General features: G+C 34.9%; 1 long non-coding RNA gene across 1 annotated transcript; it reads right to left on the bottom strand.

Annotated features, from left to right (window-relative positions):
• Window positions 1–223: 223 nt before the first annotated feature.
• On the bottom strand, window positions 224–3,205 carry LOC129904191 (uncharacterized). The gene is made up of 2 exons (XR_008770398.1): window positions 1,113–3,205; window positions 224–1,001 (listed from the first exon to the last, which is right to left on the bottom strand). It is a non-coding gene; the product is annotated as an uncharacterized LOC129904191 (long non-coding RNA).
• Between the last annotated feature and the right edge of the window lie 23,308 nt (window positions 3,206–26,513).

The raw sequence follows: 26,513 nt of genomic DNA, 5'->3' as shown, positions 1-26,513 counted from the left end.
TATGGGCTTGCTAGGCTAGATCTTTATTACAATACAAATTCAACCTAGCTAGTGAGTAGTGCCTAATGGATTGATGAATCAGATTTTTGTGTTGATAAAAATTGTAATTTTTATGGAAATAGAAATTAGACAAAGTAGTAGAAGTACTAAATGTGATAGGAGGGAATTTTGCATAATGTCAAAAGAAAAAAGACAAGTAGAAAGTGGGAAAGCAATTATAAAATCAGTGAATAAGTTTCATGCATTTGGGGTGATTTAATTGAAAGGTGACAATTACACATCAGTCAACAAGTGACATGAGGTCCCTTTGGAACATCCAATAAAATTAGAACGATAGAGAGAAAATTAATATGCAAAAATATCATGCACAAATGACATGATTAAAAGATTTGATTGAAAATCTAATAGAACATGACTTGTCATTGCGTGATATTGTCTGCTTTGAGATGAGTTCGTATATCTTTTTTCAAAAAATCTCACATCATCGAAAATTCTTCATTCTTGAAAAGAGGAAGAATCAGATAGGACAAATGCCTTCTCTTTTCGTCTGCTCTTCCCAAAGTGAGCGAATTACATGTAGGAGTATTATTATACTTCATACTTATATAACATCTCAATCTTTTCAACTACTATTGTGAACTTTGTTCACGCACTCAATAATCTATCACATTAAGTTAATCCACATGACCCTTCACCACGATCAACGGGTCTCCCTTTTGAATTAAATTCCACGGGACCTATTACCATGTACTGATATATCAATTTTTGATATTCATTGTGTATCGCTCACACGATCGAGTATATATGGACACCAAAGCCCCGAGTTAGCTTCTTCTCGTGCACATGTGTGCATACGTCGATACTACCTTTAGTAATGGTGAAGGTAGTAAATTAAATCAAGCCTCATACCATCACTCTGACATCTCCATACTCATCTCGTATAGTAGCAACATGCTTGGTCATTTTCTAGCAAGTTGCCTGGATCATGTATTGCATTTGCTCTATTCATCCATACATATACAAAATAGCAATTCAGTGCACAAATCATTTTGTATTCACACAGAATTGAGAAATTAAAGAGCGTAAGAGTGTAATGTAGACATTGATCCTACCCTGACCCAAGTATTTGTTGCTGAATTCCCAGCTAGAAGTCGTGACTTATAAGCTATATTGAAATAATTTTTTCAGTTCCTCCAAGACTCCGCTCTTATCGTTGATAAAAACTCTTGAGGCAAAATCCAACCTAATAATAACAATTGACATGCACTAAACTCATGATTTTGCACACACTCAAAGTCACAAAAGTCCATGAAGCAGCAAGTTCCCATATAAAATGTTTCATTGATTCAACAAACAAAAACATCACTTGGATGATTTTTCATTTTCCCATGAAATACTTAAAATTATATTTTGAATCTTTTTTTTTTTGTTTCTTTTCATATTGCCTTTGAAAAAAAACAAAGAAACTTGGCAACTCAAACTAACCTCTTCTTCACACTCTTCTTCTAGTTCCTTAGGTTCAAAAAGGACATTTTGATGGTAATACATAGTTATATGGATATAAGTTATATATACTGACAGTATAAACCATTGATTATACATACTATGATTAATGTATTTTAACATGTTACACGCCTTGTTTAATTTATATTGGCTTGATTTGAAGTATAACGACCAAACTAGTTGTTCGTGAATTCAGACACAAAATCTTCAATTTTATACATATAAACTCCAAATAATAGCTAGGTAATCAATTGATGAGCGCTTGCAGCAAAATTTAGTATAATTACATACCTTATAATCGATCTGATTATGTAAATATATTTTTCGTACCGAATCTGTGTGAGATAGAGAAATTACAACTTCTGATCTATCAGAACTTCAGTACTGGCCACAGATCTGCAGTCTCAAAATATACGAAAGAATCTATTTTTCACCTGTTAGATTTATTTTATTTTTTTAAAAAATAATAGATGGTAAATAAAATTAAAACCAGTACATATAAAAATAGATATATAACTGACAAGAATATTGATAAAGTACTGAAAAATACAGTAAAATAAAATAAATGAAAATTAAATCCATTTCATCATGTTTCTCCAGGTACAAAGAACTAAGCATCTATACTCAACAAATATCGTTATATATATAGTAGATATTGAATTCCTTGAAAATTCTGCCTCCACAGCTCGTAATTGGTTTGAGCGGAGCTAGAGGAGGTAGATTCATTGGAACCCTTCCATATACAAAACACTATTGGATGTTAGAAATTTTAAAAATTCTAATGTCATTGATAGTTGTTTATTGCTGATGCAGCATCATCAAGATTCTTACCTTAAAAAAAAAATAGACATGGCCATGATATAGTCTATTTTTTCATTTCAATCAAAGCTACATAACCTTGCCTCTTAATTTTCATGTATGAATCTTGATGATGCTACATCTGCAAACAACAACTGTTTGTTGATTGTTTGATCGATCGATAAGCCCGATTCAAATCCAGAAACCCTATTTTCTCTATATCATTTCAATTTTATTGAACGTCTACAAAACGGACCATAAAACCCTAAATAAATGCTTCACAATTTCACATAGGATAGATCTATTTATAGGGAGCAAAATCCAAGTACATACATATTCTTAGTAACAATAGTAAAGATCTAAATTAAGAAGAATCTACACTATTAAAGACTGCAAAACAAAAAAATAAAAATAAAAATCTTCCTTTGTAGATTGGATTTGTTCACAAATTCCATCATAAGTTGACCACAATCTTTCTATTGAAGAAACAAGCTAAATCAATAAGAAATTGTCATATATATATATATATAAATAAATAATAAAAACTCATAGAAACATATATTTTCCACGATTATTAGCAAATAAATATAGAAAAATATAGCTAAAAAATATGAAATAACTATTGAAGAAACAAGCTAAATCAATACACTAAGAAATTGACTAATAAAACATAAATAAAAACATTAACAAAAACAAAAACTCATAAAAACATATATTTCAAGATCACAAGCAATACATATAGAAAAAATAGCTAAAAAACCAGAAAATAATATGCAATATAAAGGAAATTAACCATACTGCATAGATCCAAAAGATTTGTAGTTTTTATTTTATTTTTTTATTTTGTGAAAGAGTAAGAGAAGATGAAGATTGGAAAAAAGGGGTTAGGAAGCTCATAGGGATACTAACGGTGAGAAAAGAGAATATATATATATATATATATATATATATATATATATATATATATATACATACATAAAATGATGCTATTTCTTTGTGGGGTTTTTTCAATTATTTTATTTTATTTTTAGGTTTGTTTTCTAATATTAATTTTAAATATTACTTTTGTTGTGAAAACTTTTGGATTGGCCCATACTTGATACCTTAGTATGACTACAGTAGTTACACCAAACCCTAATTATGTTTTTTCTTAGAAGGGCACTCTCATTCAAAGAGGAAGATGCGTGATTTTTCAGAAGCAGATTCTAAATTTAAATTCTATAAGTTTAACTTTTAAGATTTTTTATAGTGAACTTGTTATATCTATTATTATTGCAATTTTTTTAATTAATTTTATGTTTAAATTTATATTTTATGTCGAAAGTATTGGATTCAAATAAATCTGATGCAATAATGATGTATCAACCCCCATTTTGTTATCGGGTTCATCTAAACTTTGAATTATTATTTTTTGATTTATAATTATTTTCTTGTGAAATTTTTGGATGGGCCCATGCTTAGTAGTGTGGGTTGATACCATACTAAATATAATTCACTTCCTAATCAGCCATCAACGACTCCAACATCAAAAAGAAAGATTAAACAAAGCAATTTTTCGGAGAACCCGAAACATGGGAATAAAAAAAAAATAATAAAAAAGATATTAAAAAAAAAGGGATCAAATCTAAGGCAAGATATTTTTCAATAATTAGTCAGAATATTTTGATAAACAAATGAAGTTGAACCACTCACTTAATAAGGTACTTTTATTTGTCTTATAATCTTTTTGAACACCAATAAACTATCCTATGTGTTACCCACTCACAAAGTTCCTTTTTTTTTTTTAGTTTTTTGTATATTAAAATTCGATTAAATTTAAATTAACATATCGAATAAATTATTTATGGATCCAATTAGCGCATCGAATATATATATTTTTTTTTAGAAATTCAAACTCAAAATTTCTAAGAATGATGAAATCTCAACTAATCACATCACAATCTATGTTCGTCAAAAAGATACTCACAATTTGTAATTCATAATCACAATGTCTAAATTATGAATCTGATATAGGAAAAAAAATGTGAAGTCTTCAATTAAAAATAAAATAATATAAAAGTGGAGACAAAAGATTTTGTTTTCATGGTGTCACACCAGAAAAAAAAACCTGAATGAATTAAATATATTTTTGTGTAAGTTGTTAGATTTATTTTAGATTCTCTCTGCCATCAAAACCTCCACTTTTTATTTATGTGATAAAAAAAGATTATCTGCCTTCTTTTTAAAAAGTCACTAACCTGTAATTATTGTATGCAGTTATACGTAATGTACACTCGAATTACGGTGGGCTACGATTTACGAGTGACCATTTGAATATATAATAAAATATTTTTATTAAATATTTTTAAAAAGTTTATATGCATGTTTTTAAGTGACTGTTAATTATTTAAAATATATTACTTTTAATTATATATATATTGACTTCAATAAGTCGTAAAATTTATACATGTGTGATAAAAAGAGGTATTTTATATGATTTACTTATATATATATATATATATATATATATATATATTATATAGAACGTTTGAGAATAATATGGACAAAAACTCCTTAAAAATTTGAATCGAAAGGGTTTAATAAAAGCACTTTAACATATATTTAAATACTCAGTTAAAATAAATCATAGTATAAGTGACTTATAAAATTTATTGGTGAGTTTAAGTGGTTATTGATATGTTCAACCTAATTTTATTGTGTAAAATTAGTTGAACTTTATTATACATAATAAAAAATTATTATTATTTTTTCGCACCCGATTTTCGATACTTATTTTATAGCGTAAATCGTTTGATTTGAATTTGCATAAGAAATAAGGAATAAAATATTTTTTATCAAAGATACTTTTATAATCAAGATTCAAATTCGAAATTTCTGTTTAAAGATGACTTCCATGAAAAATTGATAAATATAACTATAGGTTATATTATGTAATTATTTATTTTTACATAGTTGGTGTGTATTATATAAGTCCAAGAGATCCAAACCTAATGTAACCTAGCATATATATAGGAGGAACAATTTAATAAATTATAACTAACATAATTTGTATTATTTATCATGATTATTAAATGGATAAAGTGGTCATCCCTTATGAACTTATTATTTATGAGGTAGATACTCCTTTGATAGTAATCGCTCAATTATAATAATTATACATATTTTTAGAAGCGAAAATAAATTTTAACTTTATGCATTTTAAATTTTAAAGTGATAAATTTAAATCATAATAATTAAATTTTAAATTTATAAAAATATATTATCTGAATAAAAACTACGCGAACTCAAGCCTATTTCAGAACTTCTAGCTCTACTCTTTCATATTCTCACCTTTAATATAGTTGGATTGTATATATAGTCTAAGAGATCTAAATCATATATAACCTAGCATATAGGAGGACCAAATTAATATTAATTAACAATAATTTGTATTATTTATCATAGACTATTAAATGGAGAAAGTGGGTAATCTCCTATGAACTCATTATTTATGAGGTAGATACACTTTTGATTGTAATCTCTCAACTATAATAATTATATATACACATTCTTTAAGGTGTAATCAGAATTTTAAACTATATGAATTCTGAATTATAGATGATTTGGAGTTTAAACTATATGAATTCTGAAACCCTCACCTTATGTAATGATCCTGAAGGTCATTTTTTGGAATTTTTGTAAAATGACCATTTTACCTCTCCCTTTAGATGCTCCGAGTCGTTTCTAATTGTTACCGGGTGTTGATTTTTAGAAAATCCCATGAAAAGTTAAGTCCTTGGAAATTTTGAGTTTCATAAGCTTTAAGTATTAAAAAGTGGTATTTGGGGTCAATTGAAGCTACGGGTCTCGGAATGGAATTCCGTCGATTCCAGCAGCTCCAAAATGTCGAAATAGGCTTAAGAGACTTTACGGAATCGGTTTTGAAGTTGTAACGAAGATTTGAGACCTTGAGTTGAGAATTTGAGGAACTTTAAGCCAATGTTTGACTTTGATCAACTGTTGGAGTTTCGATGCTCGGAATGGAATTCCGACGACTCCGTTGGATTCGAGAGATGGTTTTTGGGTCTAGAGGAAGTGTTGGTTGAATATTTAGAGGTCCCGAGTCCGTTTTGGTATTTTGAAGGCCTAAGTTGGTTTAGTTGCGACTTTTCGAGTTTTGGGTCAACGAAATCTCGAATTAGAATTCTTATGGTTCCATCAGCTCCGGAATGACCAAATTAGGCTACTAGCACTGTTGGAATGACTATCGAGGCAATCGATACGAGTTTGGGGCCATTTGTCGCTTTTGACTTTGAAACTTAGTCTATAGTTGACTTTGGTCAACATTCTTGGAAAATGCGCTCGAATGAAAATTTTGACAGCGCGGTTAGTTCCAGAATATTGATTTTGGTCTAGAACGACTCTTCGTTCTCTTTTCAAGGCTTCCGGACTAATATCGAAGCCCGTTGTGGAATATGGCTTAAAATGGCTCTTGAATGTGGACCCAATTTTTATTAAAATGATCTCGTATGAGAATTCTGAATGCGCCATTAAGTCCAAACCGTCAAATTTAGTGGGGTAACATATTTGGTTTATTTTTATCGGATTCCGAACGAATTTCGAGTACCCCATCGGAGATTTTGGATTCTCCAAGATCTGAAAATCACACCAAGACAGCAGTCCCATTTTTTGGGATTTTTCTCCAACTTTAAAACCCCATAACTTGAGCATTAGAGCTCCAAATTGGGTGATTCAAAAAGCAAAATTGTGAGGTGTTTCGTGGAGAACGCATTGCAGAGATTGAAAACTGATTTGGAGCATTCGATTCAAGTAAATATTGCAATTTTAATTGCAGCTGTGTCCATTTTCGGATTGAGTTTTTGAAGAACTTTGACTAATTGTTTCTTGACCTATATAAACCCAATTTTGGTGATTCAAGGGTCTAAATTTAAGAGAATTTTGTGAAGAATCTCGTGGTAATCTCATAAATGTGAGGAGAAGCTTCATTTGAGGTAAAACTGCATTTTTAGTTATTGATTTAGTCATTTGTGGAATGAAATTTTGTGGAATTTTGGAAGAGTGTATCTTGGTTAATATAACTCCATTTTGAGTAATTCTTGAGGCTAAATTATGGGGGGTTTCGCAAAGAACGTCATGGTATAATTTATTTGGATTGACAGATTTCTGTTTTTGAGAAATCGACGTGTAAAGAGGCTGCCTTATATTATTTTTTTAGTTTGAAAATGTGGAAATTGATTGTTTGATCGTCTTACGTAATTTCCCAACCCGAATTGTGTTATAAATCTGATTTGTGAGCATCTGGGTATTAAGTCCCGGCCTCCATTCTGAATTATCGGGGAGCATCCGGGTACTCAGCCCCGGCCTCTACCGACTTGCTAGTATGACGAGCATCCGGGTACCTAGTCTCGACCTCGATCATACCGATGTATTATGGTGAGCATCCGGGTACCAGTCCCGGCCTCGACCGCACTTATGTATTATGGCAAGCATCCGGGTACCCAGTCCCGGCCTTGGCCATTTTGAACATTCAGGTGAGCATCTGGGTCCCAGTCCCGGCCTCAACCCCTAAGTCACCACTAGATCGATTGACTCTTAGATATTCTGGGTTTGGAAATGATATAGTACTTCAGCTCCTAACATCATAGATTCTTGGTTCCTAGCCTTGGTAGTTGTAGCTATTCTGTGTACTCGGCGGGCTTATAGGGGTTCGTCCGAGTTTTTATTTAACTTGCGCACGAGTGTCCCAGCTGGGCTTATGGGGGCTTAGTTGGGTATAGTTAGCTATAGTTCTCATAGGTAGTACTCTTTTCCCTTTTGATGCTTATGTTGACTCCTATTTAGGCTATTCTTTTTTTTAAAATTATTTTTACCTTTTCTGCTCAGTCGACCTATGATGCCTACTGGGTACCTATTGTCTTGGTACTTATACTACACTCTGCAGCTACTTTCGTGATGCAGGACCGAGCACCAGCTATTGCCATGGATAAATCGACCCTATTGCAGTCAACTTCGGAGACTATGGTGAGTACTTGGCGTTTTTGGATCATTCCTGTCTCCTTTAGCATGGATGGCCCATTTTTGCCTTTTGAGACTAGCCAATTGTTATATATATTTTTGATCCACTTTCGGGACTTGTACTCGTATTTTATTTTGTAGCAACTCTGTACTTGTGACTTCCAGGTTCTGGAGGGATCTTTAGTTGTTTAAAATATGTTTTAGTTTACTTCCGCTTATTTATTCTGTTTATTTTTATAATTCGATGCTCTTATTTAGTACTCTTATTTAGTTTCTGCCCTCAAACCCATTACTTGAAGTTCCGGGTTGACGGGTTGGCTTACCTACTAAAGGGTTATAGTAGGTGCCATCATAACCTAAAGAATTGGGTCATGACAAGTTGGTATCAGAGCCCCAGGTTCATTGGTTTCACTTGTACAGAGCTAACGTCTAGTAGAGTCTCGCAGATGGGTGCGGAGACGTTCGTAACTTATCTTCGGGAGGCTACATGATGTCATTAGGAAAATTCTCTATGTTGTATCATTTCGTGCAGTGTTGTGTCTTATTGATTTTATGAAATCTCATTTGTTCCAGTCTTTCGCAGGAATGGTTCGTACGCACGGTACCATCAGTCGTGATAATGCACCAAGGCCTGGCATGCCTAGAGGTTGTCCTCGTGGGACAAGTAAGGGAGCAGCACCAGCTCCCGACCCAGAGATAGAGCTGGAGCTGGTAGAGGAGCATCAGGATGCTCCGATTCCTACTCAGCCAGAGGGACCACCACCACCATCACAACCTCTAGCTGCACCAGTTATGACCCCAACACTACAAGCAGTGATTGTGCAGCTCCTCATGACTATTGGAGTTATACCACAGGCCCCAACCCCAGTATCGAGCATACTAGCACCGCGGGATCCGCTTGTTCAGCCAACACCTGAGGTTCAACTGCCTCCACCACTTGTTGCACCCCCGCCAACAGTTCCAGGAGGATGATATCATTATAGGATCAGAAGATGTTAGGGGTATATCAGAGGCTGTCGCCCTCGATATTTTCTGGAGCCACTGGCGAGGATGCCATGGAGTTCTTGACTACCTGTGAAGAGCAGCTCCATTCCTTGGGTCTTGTGGAGTCCAGAGACGCCGACTTCACTGCTCACCAGTTCAGAGGGGCAACCAAATAGTGGTGGCGCTCTTATTTGCATTCCAGACCAGTTGGGTCACCACTATTGACATGGGCCCAGTTTTCAGAGGCTTACTTGGCTCGATACATCTCTAGGAGTGTCCAGGACCGACATGGGATCAGTTTACTCGGTTGGAGCAGGGCCACATGATGATTGCAAAGTATGAGGCTAGATTTCATCAGCTTTTCCGACATGCCACTATGATTCTACCCACTGAGGAGGAGCGGGTACGATGTTTTGTGCGCAGTTTGAGACCTTACCTGAGGTTGGGGACTAAGCATCTTGTTTCTGTGGGCCACTCTTTTCTAAATATGGTGGATCATACCCGCACGATCGAAATTATTCATCGCAAAGCCCAAGGGGGAAGCGATAAGAAACCCAAACATCAGGGTAGCTTCAGTGGGTCCCATTCTAGAGGCCATGATAGTTATGACAGGCCCTGCTAGCGATTCCAGCAGGATAGGTACCAGCAGAGTCAGTCCAGCCGACCGATTCAGTCCGCCCTGCCAGTAGTTAAGGGTAGTCAGCCCCGTTCGAGGGGTTCCACTGCAGGGCAGAGCTCGAGGGGATCAGGTTCGCTTTTTTTCTACCGTGGATGAGTTATCACAGGTCGCTCAGCTTCAGGATGTTTCAATTGTGGCTCACTGGAGCACTAGGCTAGGGAGTGTCTTGGCTGGTCTAGACCGTTGGTAGTAGCACCACCTCCACCAAGAGGTATAGATCGGGGTTACGGCCGCGGCGATGGTCAGCAGGGTATTCGCGGAGGTTCCCAGGGAGGCAGGTTAGGTGGTAGGGTGAATGTTCGTGGGAGAGGCCGACAGGGCCACTTCTGTGCTACTCCAGCGAGGGCAGAGGCTGAGGCATCAGATGATGTTATCATAGGTACTATCTTTGTTTGTCAGCAAACTGGTTCAGCTTTATTTGATCCAGGTTCCACGTATTCCTATGTGTCTATATATTTTGCTCCATATTTGGGTATTCCTTATGAGTCACTTGAGGTCCCATTACATGTTTTGACCCCGATAAGGGATTTTTTAGCAGTGGATCAGATTTGTAGATCCTGTGCGGTGACTATTCAGGGGCATGAGACTCGGGCAGATCTTATTTTACTTGATATGCTGGACTTCGATGTTATTCTGGGCATGGATTGGCTATCCCCTCATCATGCAGTTTTGGACTGTTATGCCAAGACCGTTACATTAGCCATGCCTGGTATTCCCCCGGTCTTATGGCAGGGTATTTATAGTCACTCATCGACTGGGATCATATCCTTTATACAGGCCCGATGGCTAGTTGCATCCGATTGCTTGGCATACTTAGCTTATGTCCGTGATGTGTCTAGTAAGGCCCCTACTATTGATTCAGTTTCTGTGGTTAGGGAGTATACTGGTGTCTTCCCTACTAACCTACCTGGTCAACCCCTAGAGAGAGATATTGACTTTGCCATAGATTTGGAGCCGGGAACTAAGCCTATTTCTATACCACCTTATCGTATGGCCCCTACAAAGCTCAAGGAGCTCAGCGTGCAGCTTGAGGATCTTCTAGGTAAGGGATTTATTCGCCCTAGTGTGTCACCGTAGGGTGCGTCCGTCTTATTTGTTAAGAAAAAGGATGGGACTATGCGGATGTGTGTTGATTACAGGCAGCTGAACAAGGTGACGGTGAAAAATTATTACCCCATGCCTCGTATCGATGATCTAATCGATCAGCTTCAGGGTGCAATCGTGTTTTCTAAGATTGACTTGAGGTTTGGCTACCATCAGTTGCGGATTAGAGAAGCCGATATTTCTAAGACTGCTTTTCAAACTCACTATGGCCACTATGAGTTTCTTGTGATGTCTTTTGGGCTTACCAATGCCCCGCAACTTTTATGGACCTTATGACTTGTGTATTCAGACCTTATCTTGACTCCTTCGTGATTGTATTCATCGATGACATACTGGTATACTCGCGGAGTAGGAAGGAACACGAGCAGCACTTGAGGGTTATGCTCCAGACTTTGAGAGATCAGCAGCTTTATGCTGAATTCTCAAAATGATAGTTTTGGTTGGAGTCTGTGGCATTTCTGGGACATGTGGTATCCAGAGAGGGTATCAGAGTGGATCCGACGAAGATTGAGGCTATTTGTGGTTGGGCTAGGCCCACATCTGTTACGGAGATTTGAAGTTTCATTGGATTGACTAGGTATTATAGATGATTCATTGAGGGTTTCTTTACCATTGCAGCCCCATTGACCCGTTTGAACAGCCAAGATGTTCCCTTTGTGTAGTCTGAGGAGTGTAAGTCGAGCTTTCAAAAGCTTAAGGAGTTGCTTACCACCGCTCCTGTTCAGACTCTACTAGTTGAGGGAGAGATCTTTTCCGTATATTGTGACGCTTATGGTGTAGGTCTTGGGTGTGTACTGATGCAGCGTGGCCGAGTTATTGCTTATGCTTTCAGACAGTTGAGAGTGCACAAGCGCAACTACCCCACCCATGACTTGGAACTGGCGGCAGTAGTTTTCGTGCTTAAGATGTGGAGGCACTACTTATACGGAGTCCATTGTGAGATATGTATAGATCACCGCAGCTTACAGTACATTATGAGTCAAAAAGATATTAATTCTAGACAGCGGCATTGGATTGACCTACTGGCCGATTATGACATCTCTATTTTTTACCACCCGGGCAAGGCGAATATAGTAGCGGATGCCTTGAGCCGGAAGATGAAGAGTATGGGTAGTTTAGCTTACTTGTCTGCTGCGAAGTGGCCCCTAGCCTTGGACATCCAGTATTTGTCTAATCGGATGGTCAGGTTGGAAATCTCAGATTCCGGACTGATTTTGGCTTTTGTGGGAGCTCAATCATCTCTACTGGACTAGATTCGTGGCCGGCAGTTTAAGGATGGAGCATTGGTAGAGCTTCGAGAATTAGTATTGCGAGGTGAGGGTGGCCAGGCTTCTATAGATTTGGATGGCATAATACGGTTCAATGGTCGCCTTTGTGTTTCTAGAGTTGAAGACTTCATTCAGTTGATCCTTCACGGGGCCCACGATTCCAAATATTCTATCCATTCGAGCACCGCGAAGATGTATTGGGATTTGAGATAGTATTACTGGTGGAGTGGTATGAACAGAGATATAGTTAAGTATGTATCCCATTGTTTAAGTTGCTAGCAGGTTAAGGCAGAGCATCAGAGGCCTGGTGGAATCTTTTAGAGATTACCTATTCCCAAGTGGAAATGGGAACGAATTACCATGGACTTCGTGATGGGATTGCCTCGATCATCTAGAGGTAATGATGGTATTTGGGTCATCGTTGATCGGTTGACCAAGTCAGCACATTTCTTGCCAATGTGGTCCAATTTTACTGTAGATCGTCTAGCTCGAATCTATATTCAGGAGGTGGTCCGTCTGCACGGGGTACCGATATCCATTATATCAGATAGGGGATCTTCATTTACTTCTAGTTTCCGGAGGGCCTTTTAGAGAGAGTTGGGCATCCGAGTTGATCTTAGTACGGCATGTCATCCATAAACTGATGTCAGTCAGAGCGTACTAGTCAGGTTCTGGAGGATATGTTGCGAGCTTGTGTATTAGAGTTCAAGGGTCATTGGGAGCAGTACTTAGCTTTGGCAGAGTTTGCGTACAACAACAGCTACCACTCTAGTATTCAGATGGCCTCGTTTGAAGCCTTATATGGTAGGCATTGTCGTACTCCAGTTGGTTGGTTTAAGTCTTAAGAACCTGGGCCACACAGTACCGATTTACTTTGGGATGCCATAGCTAGAGTTCGGGATATTCAAGAGAGGTTGAGGACAACTAAGAGTAGGCACCAGAGTTATGCTGATCGTAGGCGTCGGCCCCTGCGCTTCGAAGAGGGAGATCGGGTGTTCTTACGGGTATCGCCCTTGAAGGGCGTGATGAGATTCGACAGGCGGGGTAAGCTTAGCCCCAGGTATATCGGGCCGTTTGAGATTCTGAGGAGAGTTGGAGAGGTTGCTTATGAGTTGGCTTTGCCACCAGCATTTTCAGCTATACACCCTGTTTTTCATGTTTCTATGCTGCGCCGATACATTCCTGATAAGTCTCACGTGCTTTAGTATGACTCTGTTGAGTTGGATAATCGCCTGACTTTTGTTGAGGAGCCAGTTGCTATTCTAGCCAGAGATATTCGCCAGCTTCGTTCTAAGTCCATCCTTGTGATTAAGGTCCAGTGGCGCCATCATCCGATCGAGGAGGCTACATGGGAGACCGAGCAGGAGATGCGGGAGCAGTTCCCCAGCTTATTTGACCCTCCAGGTATACTCTTGTCCTTACTTTCGCGGACGAAAACTCTTTTAGTAATGGATGTTATAATGACCCTGATGGTCATTTTTTGGAATTTTTGTAAAATGACCATTTTACCTCTCCCTTTAGATGCTCCGAGTCGTTTCTAATTGTTACCGGGTGTTGATTTTTAGAAAATCCCATGAAAAGTTAAGTCCTTGGAAATTTTGAGTTTCATAAGCTTTAAGTATTAAAAAGTGGTATTTGGGGTCAATTGAAGCTACGGGTCTCGGAATGGAATTCCGTCGATTCCAGCAGCTCCAAAATGTCGAAATAGGCTTAAGAGACTTTACGGAATCGGTTTTGAAGTTGTAACGAAGATTTGAGACCTTGAGTTGAGAATTTGAGGAACTTTAAGCCAATGTTTGACTTTGATCAACTGTTGGAGTTTCGATGCTCGGAATGGAATTCCGACGACTCCGTTGGATTCGAGAGATGGTTTTTGGGTCTAGAGGAAGTGTTGGTTGAATATTTAGAGGTCCTGAGTCCGTTTTGGTATTTTGAAGGCCTAAGTTGGTTTAGTTGCGACTTTTCGAGTTTTGGGTCAACGAAATCTCGAATTAGAATTCTTATGGTTCCATCAGCTCCGGAATGACCAAATTAGGCTACTAGCACTGTTGGAATGACTATCGAGGCAATCGATACGAGTTTGGGGCCATTTGTCGCTTTTGACTTTGAAACTTAGTCTATAGTTGACTTTGGTCAACATTCTTGGAAAATGCGCTCGAATGAAAATTTTGACAGCGCGGTTAGTTCCAGAATATTGATTTTGGTCTAGAACGACTCTTCGTTCTCTTTTCAAGGCTTCCGGACTAATATCGAAGCCCGTTGTGGAATATGGCTTAAAATGGCTCTTGAATGTGGACCCAATTTTTATTAAAATGATCTCGTATGAGAATTCTGAATGCGCCATTAAGTCCAAAACATTAAATTTAGTGGGGTAGCATATTTGGTTTATTTTTATCGGATTCCGAACGAATTTCGAGTACCCCATCGGAGATTTTGGATTCTCCAAGATCTGAAAATCACAGCAGGACAGAAGTCCCATTTTTTGGGATTTTTCTCCAACTTTAAAACCCATAACTTGAGCATTAGAGCTCCAAATTGGGTGATTCAAAAAGCAAAATTGTGAGGTGTTTCGTGGAGAACGCATTGGAGAGATTGAAAACTGATTTGGAGCATTCGAGTCAAGTAAAAATCGCGATTTTAATTGCAGCTGTGTCCATTTTCGGATTGAGTTTTTGAAGAACTTTGACTAATTGTATCTTGACCTATATAAACCCGAATTTGGTGATTCAAGGGTCTAAATTCAAGAGAATTTTGTGAGGAATCTCGTGGTAATCTCAAAAATGTGAGGAGAAGCTTCGTTTGAGGTAAAACTGCATTTTGGGTTGGATAGTTTGATTGTATATCTTAGGTGGTAGAAATCATGCTTTAGGCTTATTATTGGGTTTTCGAATATTTAGAAGCATGTCTATCTTGTCGTTATTTGTTAGTATTATAGGGAGAGTTGAATGAGCATGTTATTGATACTGTGGGGTATGTTGGCCTTAGTATAGGATGTAAACTTGGTTTAGATGTTTCGGTGTCGTTCCGGTGGACTTAGATCCTTGTAGAATGGTATAGCGGGCTAGTGCCTGGTAGTTTTTCCTTAGTTAGGTGTTACCCTTGCTCTTAAAAATATCTTCATCCATAAATTGATACAATCGTGACTTTCGTGATGCATCGGCAATATTAGATTTCATGATCGTTGACTTTGGCTCCGGTTCTATTTTTGGCGGCATATCAGTTGACTCATTTGGAAAAAGATTTTTGGTACTGTTGTATTCTAGTTGGGAAGTAAAATGTTTGGCATCATGGGATAAATTATTTGTGAGCATCTGGGTATCAAGTCCCGGCCTCCGTTCTGAATTATCGGGGAGCATCCGGGTACTCAGCCCCGGCCTCTACCGACTTGCTAGTATGACGAGCATCCGGGTACCTAGTCTCGACCTCGATCATACCGATGTATTACGGTGAGCATCTGGGTACCAGTCCCGGCCTCGACCGCACTTATGTATTATGGCAAGCATCCGGGTACCCAGTCCCGGCCTTGGCCATTTTGAACATTCAGGTGAGCATCTGGGTCCCAGTCCCGGCCTCAACCCCTAAGTCACCACTAGATCGATTGACTCTTAGATATTCTGGGTTTGGAAATGATATAGTACTTCAGCTCCTAACATCATAGATTCTTGGTTCCTAGCCTTGGTAGTTGTAGCTATTCTGTGTACTCAGCGGGCTTATGGGGGTTCTTCCGAGTTTTTATTTAACTTGCGCACGAGTGTCCCAGCTGGGCTTATGGGGGCTTAGTTGGGTATAGTTAGCTATAGTTCTCATAGGTAGTACTCTTTTCCCTTTTGATGCTTATGTTGACTCCTATTTAGGCTATTCTTTTTTTTAAAATTATTTTTACCTTTTCTGCTCAGTCGACCTATGATGCCTACTGGGTACCTATTGTCTTGGTACTTATACTACACTCTGCAGCTACTTTCGTGATGCAGGACCGAGCACCAGCTATTGCCATGAATAAATCGACCCTATTGCAGTCAACTTCGGAGACTATGGTGAGTACTTGGCGTTTTTGGATCATTCCTGTCTCCTTTAGCATGGATGGCCCATTTTTGCCTTTTGAGACTAGCCAATTGTTATATATATTTTTGATCCACTTTCGGGACTTGTACTCGTATTTTATTTTGTAGCAACTCTGTACTTGTGACTTCCAGGTTCTGGAGGGATCTTTAGTTGTTTAAAATATGTTTTAGTTTACTTCCGCTTATTTATTCTGTTTATTTTTATAATTCGATGCTCTTATTTAGTTTCTGCCCTCAAACCCATTACTTGAAGTTCCGGGTTGACGGGTTGGCTTACCTACTAGAGGGTTATAGTAGGTGTCATCATGACCTAAGAAATTGAATCGTGACACCTTATTTTATAATTTAATATAAATATCGAATATAAATAAATATTTTTGATTTTATGGTCCTCAAGGTTGTAGGGGATGCCAAAAAGTCAGCATTGGGTTGCATGGAATTTTAGTAGGTAAGGTCCTAATGGGGTTAAAAGTGAAGTATAAGGTACTAAAAGATCATTAAATACACCATTTTTTTAATTTGTTTTATTTTTTGTATTTTCATGATATTTGCTTGTTCAAAGTTATGGGAAACCTTCACGTGGGAAGCACGTGGACTTGTTGGGAGAATTATTTGCAACTCTATATATATAATACGATATAATATACTTTGTTTCAATTTATTTGACATATTTTCTCATTTTAGTTTGTTTTAAAAAATGGTTCTTTGGTATTTTAATAATTTTTTAATTTTAATTTTTCATATGACATGTTTAAGATTACAAGATGAAATAACAGTTTAATTCATTTGACATATTTTTAATTTAAAATCACAAAATTTAATTTTTTTTTTTTAAAACTTCGTGTCAAGCCAAATACGACAAATAAATTGAAATTAAGGGAATAATATATGTGGGCTAAAGTCAAGTTAAGCATTTGGATTGCTCATCAACCCAACCCCCTACTTACTCCTATAAGAGTGAGGACATGGTTTTTATTTTTTAAAATATTCCTCCTTCTATTTTATTTTATGTGAAGGTATTATTATTTGAATAGTTAGATAATTTTTATTATAACATTTTAAAAATAATTTGAATTGTTAGCTATGATAATTTATGGCATTATTCGTGTAATTTATATATATATATATATATATATATATATATATATATATATATATATATATATATATATATATATATATATATATTTATATATATATATATATATATATTTATTTATTTATTTATTTTTATTTTTATTTTTAAAAATATATATTTTTATATTTAAAATTAAATATTTTGATTCTCGTATTTTAATTTATTTATTTAAACATAAATTTGGACAAAGGGAGGAGATGAATTAGGAGTGGAATATTATATAATCGCATCCACTATTTTACCACATAGCTAAAGATGAAACTTGTAAGGGATAAATACTTATCTATATTAGGTGTTCATATCAAATTTTATAAATATTTCTACTCTTTTCGATTTATTTTATTTGTCATTTTTCTTTCCTGAATGCTCCTTGAGAAAATATTAACTAAAAAAATAATTTGACTAAATTATCTTTATTTGTTATTTTATCCCTAATTAAATACTATTCTTTTTCAGCACATTAGCCGATTTTATGTTGAGTAAACCTAAAGGGGAATACTAATAATTGATTAAATATTAATTTTCTAAAACAACAACTATTTTATGAAATATTTGTGTTTACCAAGTAAGCATGATAATTAAAAGTATAACTTACATAAATTCCATAGTGTTAAGAGTCAATTACATTTTATCCCTATTCTTTTTCAAATTACAAAAATTCCTTATTTTTTGAAAAACTCGGATACATAAGTCATCTTCTTTGATACATAGTGATGCCTTTAATGTTGTTGTGGTAAAAAAAATTAATGAAAAATCTGTTAATTGAATATTTTGTTACGTTTAAAAAGGAAAAAAGTAAATAAAGAAAGCATAAATTATGGGAGAACTTTATTGCCAATGGAATTCTGTTGGTGATTTATTTCTCTCTGATCTGTTGAAGGAGGAGATATGTTTGTGAGATGAGGATGAAGAAGACAACTTCGTATAAATAGAAGCTTGGGAAAGATGCAACAATATGGTACTCTCTTGGTTGTTGAACTCTTTATCAAAAGAAATTGCTGAAAGTGTGCTGTACTCTCACAGTGCACAAGTACTCTGGTCTGACCTGGAAGATAGATTTGGTCAGTCAAATGGGGCAAAATTATTTCAACTTCAAAAGGAATTAAATGCAGTAACATAAGAAAACCTTAGCATTTCTACTTATTTCACAAAAATAAAAAGTCTTTGGGATGAACTAGATGCAATGAATACTTTTTCAGCCTGTGTATGTGAGTGTAAGTGTGGTGTAAAAGAGAAGACTGTGAAGGCACATCAGGATGAGAGACTCTTGCAATTTTTAATGAGTTTGAATGAGACTTTCATAGGTGTAATGAGTAATATTTTGTTGTCTTCACCCCTTCCTAGTATTGGGCAAGCTTAACCCCTTCCTAGTATTGGACAAGCTTACTCTTTAGTTATTCAAGATGAAAAACATAGAGAAATTCATGCAACCCCTAATTACCCAGGGGAATCATCCTCTTTTATGGTAGCTAACCAACAACCCAGAAAGTTTAATGATTATAAGAATCAAAGAATTGCCTATGACACTAAGAAAAATACAGTTTACTGCAACTACTGTAAAAAATCAGGACACACTATTGACAAATATTACAAGATACATGGTTTTCCAGCTGATTTCAAGTTTACAAAGCCAAGAAAGTTTCATAATGGTATTCAATCTAACAATGCATTCAGTTCAGCTGATGATCAACAACAATCAGGAGGGAATAATAAGGCATAGTCTTTGAGTCAAGATAATATTTTTCAGCTATTGCAACTTTTGGAATAAGTCAAAATAAACCAGCAAACTGCAGGTTCCACTGAAACTACTGCAAATCTGACATGTGCGGGTATGTCTAAATTTTTTAACTCCAATGCTTGCATAATAAATGTTAATAGTAGATATTGGATAATAGATAGTGGAGCAACTGAGCATATGACTTTTAACATAAGTTTGTTCACTAATTTGAAAGCATTTTCTAAGCCTATTGTGGTCAATCTTCCAAATTCTCAACAAGTCAAAGTAACCTATTCAGGATCTGTCTACATTTCCTCTAAGTTGATTCTACATGATGTCCTCTATATACCCTCTTTTAGGTTCAATCTGTTGTCTGCACATAAACTGTGCAAACAACTCAGAAAGTTTCTTCTCTTCACACCTAGTGCCTATTTTCTTTTGCAGGACCTTTCACTGAAGAACCCTCAGGAGTTTGGTAAAGAACAAGGAGGACTCTACATCTTAAAGCCCAATCAGCCAACAAGTTCTAGTGGTTTTCCTAAGGCTGCATCTAGTTATTTGTCTAGCTCTACTTTTAAATTATCTAAGGATCAGTCCATTTGTATTTCCAATTTAGTGTCTGTGTTTTCTGTGTTTTCTAGTATTTTTGATCCAAGTGTAAAAGAAAAACTGTGGCATTACAGGTTGGGTCACATTCCTTTGAGTAATATGAAAAATATTGTTTCAATTTCTCCTTGTTCTAAATTTACTTCACCTTGTATTATCTATCCTATGGCAAGAAAAATCAGGCAACCTTTTTCTTTAAGTACTATCACATCCAAATCTGCTTTTAACCTGATACACATAGACACTTGGGGACCATACGAAACTCCTACTCATGATGGTTTTAAATATTTTATCACTATTGTGGATGATTTTACAAGATCTACTTGAACTCATTTGCTAAGCACAAAATCAAATGCTTTTTCAATCCTGCAATCCTTCTTAAGCATGGTGGAAATGCAGTTCAATTCTAAAGTAAAGATAATAAGATCAGACAATGCTTTTGAATTAGGAAGTGGCAAAGTCCATTCAGATTTTCTATTATCTAAAGGTATTATACACCAAACCACATGTGTATCCTCCCCACAACAAAATGGAGTAGTAGAAAGGAAACATAAGCATCTTCTTGAAACCTCAAGGGCTTTGTTATTTCAATCTCACTTACCTATCACCTACTGGGGAGAATGTCTTCTAACACTCACGTATCTTATAAACAGACTTCCATCTAAAGTTTTACACTATAAAACGCCATATGAACTTTTGTTTAAAACAAAGCCTTTATATTCTCATTTAAAGTGCTTTGTTGTTTGTGTTTTGTGTCCACTCTACCAAGTCACAGATCCAAATTTGATCCAAGGGATCTGCCATGTGTCTTTATAGGATACCCCTTCAATAAGAAAGGATACAAGGTTTTAAATCTTAGGACTATGCAAATTTCAGTATTTAGAAATATTATTTTTTATGAGGAATTTTATCATTTCTCTTCTCCTACTCCCCGCAATCCTCCAAATCTATTTTCTATTCCCTATTTTCAACAATCTAAATTTCCATCAACTCATGAGGACCCAACCACCATTCCAACTGATAATTTTTTGTCTTCAGGTCTTGATACTACTCCTGGTGATTGTAATGCCACTAAAGATCTTATATCCCCTTCTACTAGTCCTATTAATAGTCCTACCTCTTCTGCTATCTCTCATTCCCCTCTTCATATTTCTCCTGAAGCTCTTGTTGAAACCATAGTTAGACATTCCTCTAGAATTCCAAAAACTCTTTTCTATCTCAAGGATTATATCTGCAATGCTATCACACACACAGATATGACTGCCAACAGATTTTTTAGTCCAGTTAATGGTGAATGCTTTTCTTTTAGTAAATTATCTTTTGTTAATCAAGACATGCTTAAATCTATATCTACTATTCAAGAACCTATTAGCTATGCCCAAGCTACTTATCACCCTGGTTGGCAAGAAGCTATGAATAAGGAAATTGAAGCTTTAGAGTTAAATAATACTTGGGATGTAGTTGTTCTGCCTATCGAAAAGACAGCCTTACCTTGTAAATGGGTTTACAAGGTTAAACAACATTCAGATGGGAGTATTAAAAGACTTAAAGCTAGGTTGGTGATTAGAGGAGATATTCAAAGAGAAGGTGTGGATTATAATGAGACTTTTTCACCTGTGGTAAAAATGACAATCATAAGGTGTATTTTGGCTTTGGTAGTTAAGAAAGGATGGGGTCTTTTTCAACTAGATGTTAACAATGCCTTTTTACATGGGGATTTGGATGAGGAAGTCTACATGAAGTTTCCACCAGGTATCTCACCTCCCTCACCTAATCATGTCTGTTTGCTGAAAAAGTCTATTTATGGCCTTAAACAAGCATCCCGACAATGGTATTCAAAGCTTACATCTGCTCTCAGTTTCAAAGGATTCAACCACTCCTTAAATGACTATTCTCTATTTGTAAAGAAGGAAGGTGATTTCATTTCTATTGTTGCAGTTTATGTGGATGACATTATCATGACTGGGAACAATCAAGCAGAATTACATTCCCTTAAGATGTTTCTGGATAAGAAATTTTGCATAAAAGATTTGAGAAATTTGCATTTTTTCTTGGTATGGAAGTTGTTCGAGAATCTCATGGTCTTGTTCTGTCTCAAAGGAAGTTTACATTTGATCTCCTACATGAGTTTGATTCATTAAATCTTCAACCTGTTTCTTCTCCTTTGGATTCCAGCATAAAGTTACAAGCTCAAACGGGAAGTCCCATCACAGATCCCACTCTCTATAGACATTTATTGGGTAAGCTAAATTACCTTACTCACACCAGACCAGATTTGTCTTTCACTGTCCAGCATTTGAGCCAATTTATGCAAGATCCTCGTGAACCACATCTTGCTGCTGCCTTTCGGGTCTTGCGCTATCTTTTGAAGGATCCAGGACTTGGATTGTTCATGACTTCTTCTTCCTGCTTCAAATTACTCGCTTTTTATGACTCTGATTGGGGAACCTGTCCAGATTCACGCAGATCTATTAGTGGCTTTTATATTTCACTTGGTTCTTCACCTATTTCATGAAAATCTAAAAAGCAAGCTTCTATTTCTCTTAGCTCAGCTAAAGCTGAGTATCGTTCCATGCGGAGGGTTGTAGCTGAGCTTACCTGGTTAGTATGATTATTTGAGGATCTGTCCGTTCCGATCTCGTTGCCCATTCCTTTACATTTCGATAGTCTCGCTGCCATTCACATCGCACAGAACCCAGTTTTTCATGAACGGACGAAGCATGTTGAACTTGATTGTCACTTCGTCCGTCAACAATACCTTGCTGGTCTGATTTTCCTCTTTTATGTAAGATCGACCTCGCAGCTTGCCGATCTATTTACAAAATCCCTCACTGGCCCGAATCATCATAGATTATTGGACAAGTTGGGTGTTTCATCCTCCCCTCCAACTTGAGGGGGGTGTTGGTGATTTATTTCTCTCTGATCTGTCGAAAGAGGAGATATGTTTGTGAGATGAGGATGAAGAAGACAACTTCGTACAAATAGAAGTTTCCAGAGACTTTAGATATTTTGTACATTAGGAAAAGGAGGATTTGGGCTTCTTACATTTGGGCTTCCAGCATTTGGACTACATTTGGATTTGAATTTGTGTTGAGCTGACAAATAATATTTCATGGACAGTAGATTAAAGGCCCAATACTTATACAATATGTACATACATTAGTGTTTTATTTTATTTGCAAATTAGTATTTATTTTGAAGTTGTTAGGAAGTTGTTACAACATAAATGGCACACCTGTCCATTCTGTTACAGATTAGATTCCATACAAATTTATATAAATATTAGAGTAAATTGTAAAGATACACAACAGAAAATACAAGAAGAAAATTTCATACATTCTAATTGTTTCATCATTCAAACCCTGACAAATTGGAAAAATGCTAGTACAATTTAAAATTCAAAATCCTTTTTTCCATTCTTCCAAAAAAAACTCTCAATTTTTGAATCAAAATTATCTACAAATTGTACTGATACAACATGAACCTGTTTGATCTTGTTGAAATATTTCGAAATCTGAAAAAGTGAGGTGAGGTATGAACGATACAAAAGTGATGAAATTATCGTTGGCCAAAATACGGGAGTTGGTGGTGGCTCCGGTAAGGGCTTTGAGTTGAGATCCATTGATGACGCCATTGTTGAAAGTGAAAAAAAGTTATGGGAGATGGTACAGAGCAAAGAAGAATGTGTTGAAGGATTTTTTCATCACGTTTTTTCATTTTCAACAAATCAGATTATTGATTTATTTTTCTATTTTTGTTGTTTATCTTTTTGTGATACATATAGGTTCAGATTTTTAATATATCTATTTGTTTTTCTTTCTTAAATTAATGTATCATGCCTTCGTTTCAATATTATGATATATTACATTTTTATCATGCACAATATATTGTGTTCAAATATTAGTTTTGATACATAATCTTAATTTATTAAAACACAAATTAGTATTTATCATTTTCATAGTTATTTGTTTGATACATAAATATTACAAATTTCGTTATTTTTTACTATCAGATACATACGCCTTAACTTATTCAACTAGAAGGTTATGTATCCGTAGACATTATCAAATATAAATGTTGATGTGTAAACAGTAATGTTTTTATAACAATATCAGTTTGTATCATATTCATAGTTATGTATATGACACAACATTGATAGAACAACTGGTTAATTTTTTTTTTGATATTTTCTTATTAATCTTTTTTTGATACATATGAGTTTTGGACATGATACATAAGTTTGAATTTATAATAAATGTATTTGATATTTAACGACTACCAGTAATGTATTTATCTCAATTATAACATCTTATGGACAACAATTACCTATTTAATGTATCTAGTAGAAATAATGTACTTAACCATTCAAACAAGGTACATAAATAGTAATGTATCATGATAAATCTATCCATCTCGAAAATACAAGTCAAATGTAATGTATCATAATGTTGAAACAAAAACAATTAGATATGAACAACAATATCTTAGAATTGTTATCATATAGTTTTCTCTTACCATATTTTTAAAGATTTTTTATTTCTTAAAATATATTTTTCTGTTACCATAAATTTAGAACTCTTTAATTATTAATTCTCCTAAAATTTCTTACCATATATTTTAGGACTACATAATTATTAAATTTTCTAATACTTTCTACCATATATTTTCCTCTCTGTCTTACCATATATTTTAGGACAACTTGATTTCTTAAGTATTAATTCTCCTAATACTTCTTAATATATATTTAAGGTTTACTTAATTATTAAATTTCGTAATACTTCTTACCATATATTTTTTCTTTTTCTTAACATATATTTTAGGACTTCTTGATTCTTAATTATTAACTAGTATACTCGTCCGCGCTTCGCACAATTGTAAGAAGAATTAAAATAAAGTTGAATACTATGTCATTGTTTTTATTAAAAAAATTATTTTTGATTAATCCAACATATGTTTATGAAATTCTCAAAAGAGGATCTATAAAAGAATATAGACTAAATATGAAAATACTCATCGAAGAAATGAGTATTTGTGAACTTAAAAATAGATTAAATATGAAAAAGCTCAATTAACTGCACCGTTTGATACTGATGGAGCATTAAATTCCTTGATTAATATTTAGTATTGTAGGTTTTTTTTCTTTTTCTTGGCACACCTCAATTTTTTCTCTCTCTTCATATTTCAATTCTAATAATTTCAAACTTCATTTCCAAAATTCACTTGACATATATTCTTCTTTTTTCCGCCCACATGCAAATATTGTAGATAAAAAATATAAATGGATTAGACTTAGATAGAAAACTTACAAAAATCAAAGGACTTTTTGTAACTTATGAATTTAAGAATTGTCATTAATTTATAATAAATATAATAAATAAGCCAGAATATGATTAATCCCTCAATATATATATATATATATATATATAAAATTTGGGGATGAAATTTAAAGGGATTGAATATTGAAATATATTTTTTCTAATAGTCATCTTTGAAAATGAAAAGTATTCAAACAAATGAAACTATATATCAAACAAAATAAAACTTTGGAAGTACACTTTATGAATTTTTACTTGTTACGTATTAGTTAAAGTTATCATATATTTTAAACTCTAACCTTCAATGATGAAAAATCATTATTAACATATGAAGGGAATGAATTGATCATAAATAAGAAAAATTGGCCTCTCATCCTGCTTATATGTAGGTAGGGATGGTAATTGGGGGGGGGGGGGGTCAAGTATGAACTGATCATAATCGGTTAAGACAATAATTGAGTCAAGATCCAACTCAACCCAAATTAGTTTAGGTCAAAATGAGTTAGGTAAAGGGTTATATAATGGGTCAAGACCCAACCCAATCCAACCCAATTTTTACTAAGCTTAATTGTTTTATTTGTTCTTTTAAACTATTTTAGTATCTAATAAAATTATTTTTTTCTTTATTATGGCTGTTATGTCGGAAAAAAACGGTTTAAAATTAATTTCAACTTTATAGAGAAAAAATCAATTTTAGAAAAGAAGAGTCGCCACTTAATTTTTAAAATAAATTAAGAAAACTTAATTTAAAAGACCCTAACAGAATTAATTATTAAAAATTCAGAGAAAAAAGTATGAGGTTCTTATTTCCACTTTGAGAAGATGTTAAGCATTCAAAGTGTGCGCTAACGCGCGGTTATCCGACGATTTGAAAAAATTATTTGACTAACTTTTGAAAATATTAATTTAAAAGGAAATGAAGACTTTAAAATTATTTTTTTAAAAAAATGATGAAACTTAAACATTGAAAATAATATACATGTATATAAAAAAAAGTAAAAGTTTATCAAATGACTAAGTAAAGGCAGAAAATCATTTAAAGAGTAAATTAACATGAATTGGTTTATCTTTAGGGAAATCTAATTAAGTTAAAACAAATTAAAATTACTATCTAAGCAAACATTAATAAAATAAGTAAATAAATCAATATAAATAAACAATTAATAACACATGAAAATATGACCCGACACTTAGTTTCTGTACGTCTGGACTAATTTGTTGGACCATCTGCATTTTGGGTCTTAAGCCCAATTCCACTGTATATCGCAGTTATATATACACTGTATATCGGATTGTATATACATTGTATATATACTCCACCAAGT

Source organism: Solanum dulcamara, chromosome 9, assembly GCF_947179165.1.
Source record: "Solanum dulcamara chromosome 9, daSolDulc1.2, whole genome shotgun sequence".
In the NCBI taxonomy this organism is placed as follows: Eukaryota; Viridiplantae; Streptophyta; class Magnoliopsida; order Solanales; family Solanaceae; genus Solanum; species Solanum dulcamara.
Note: the sequence above shows the minus strand (reverse complement) of the source record. Positions and strands in the feature narration are given on the sequence as shown.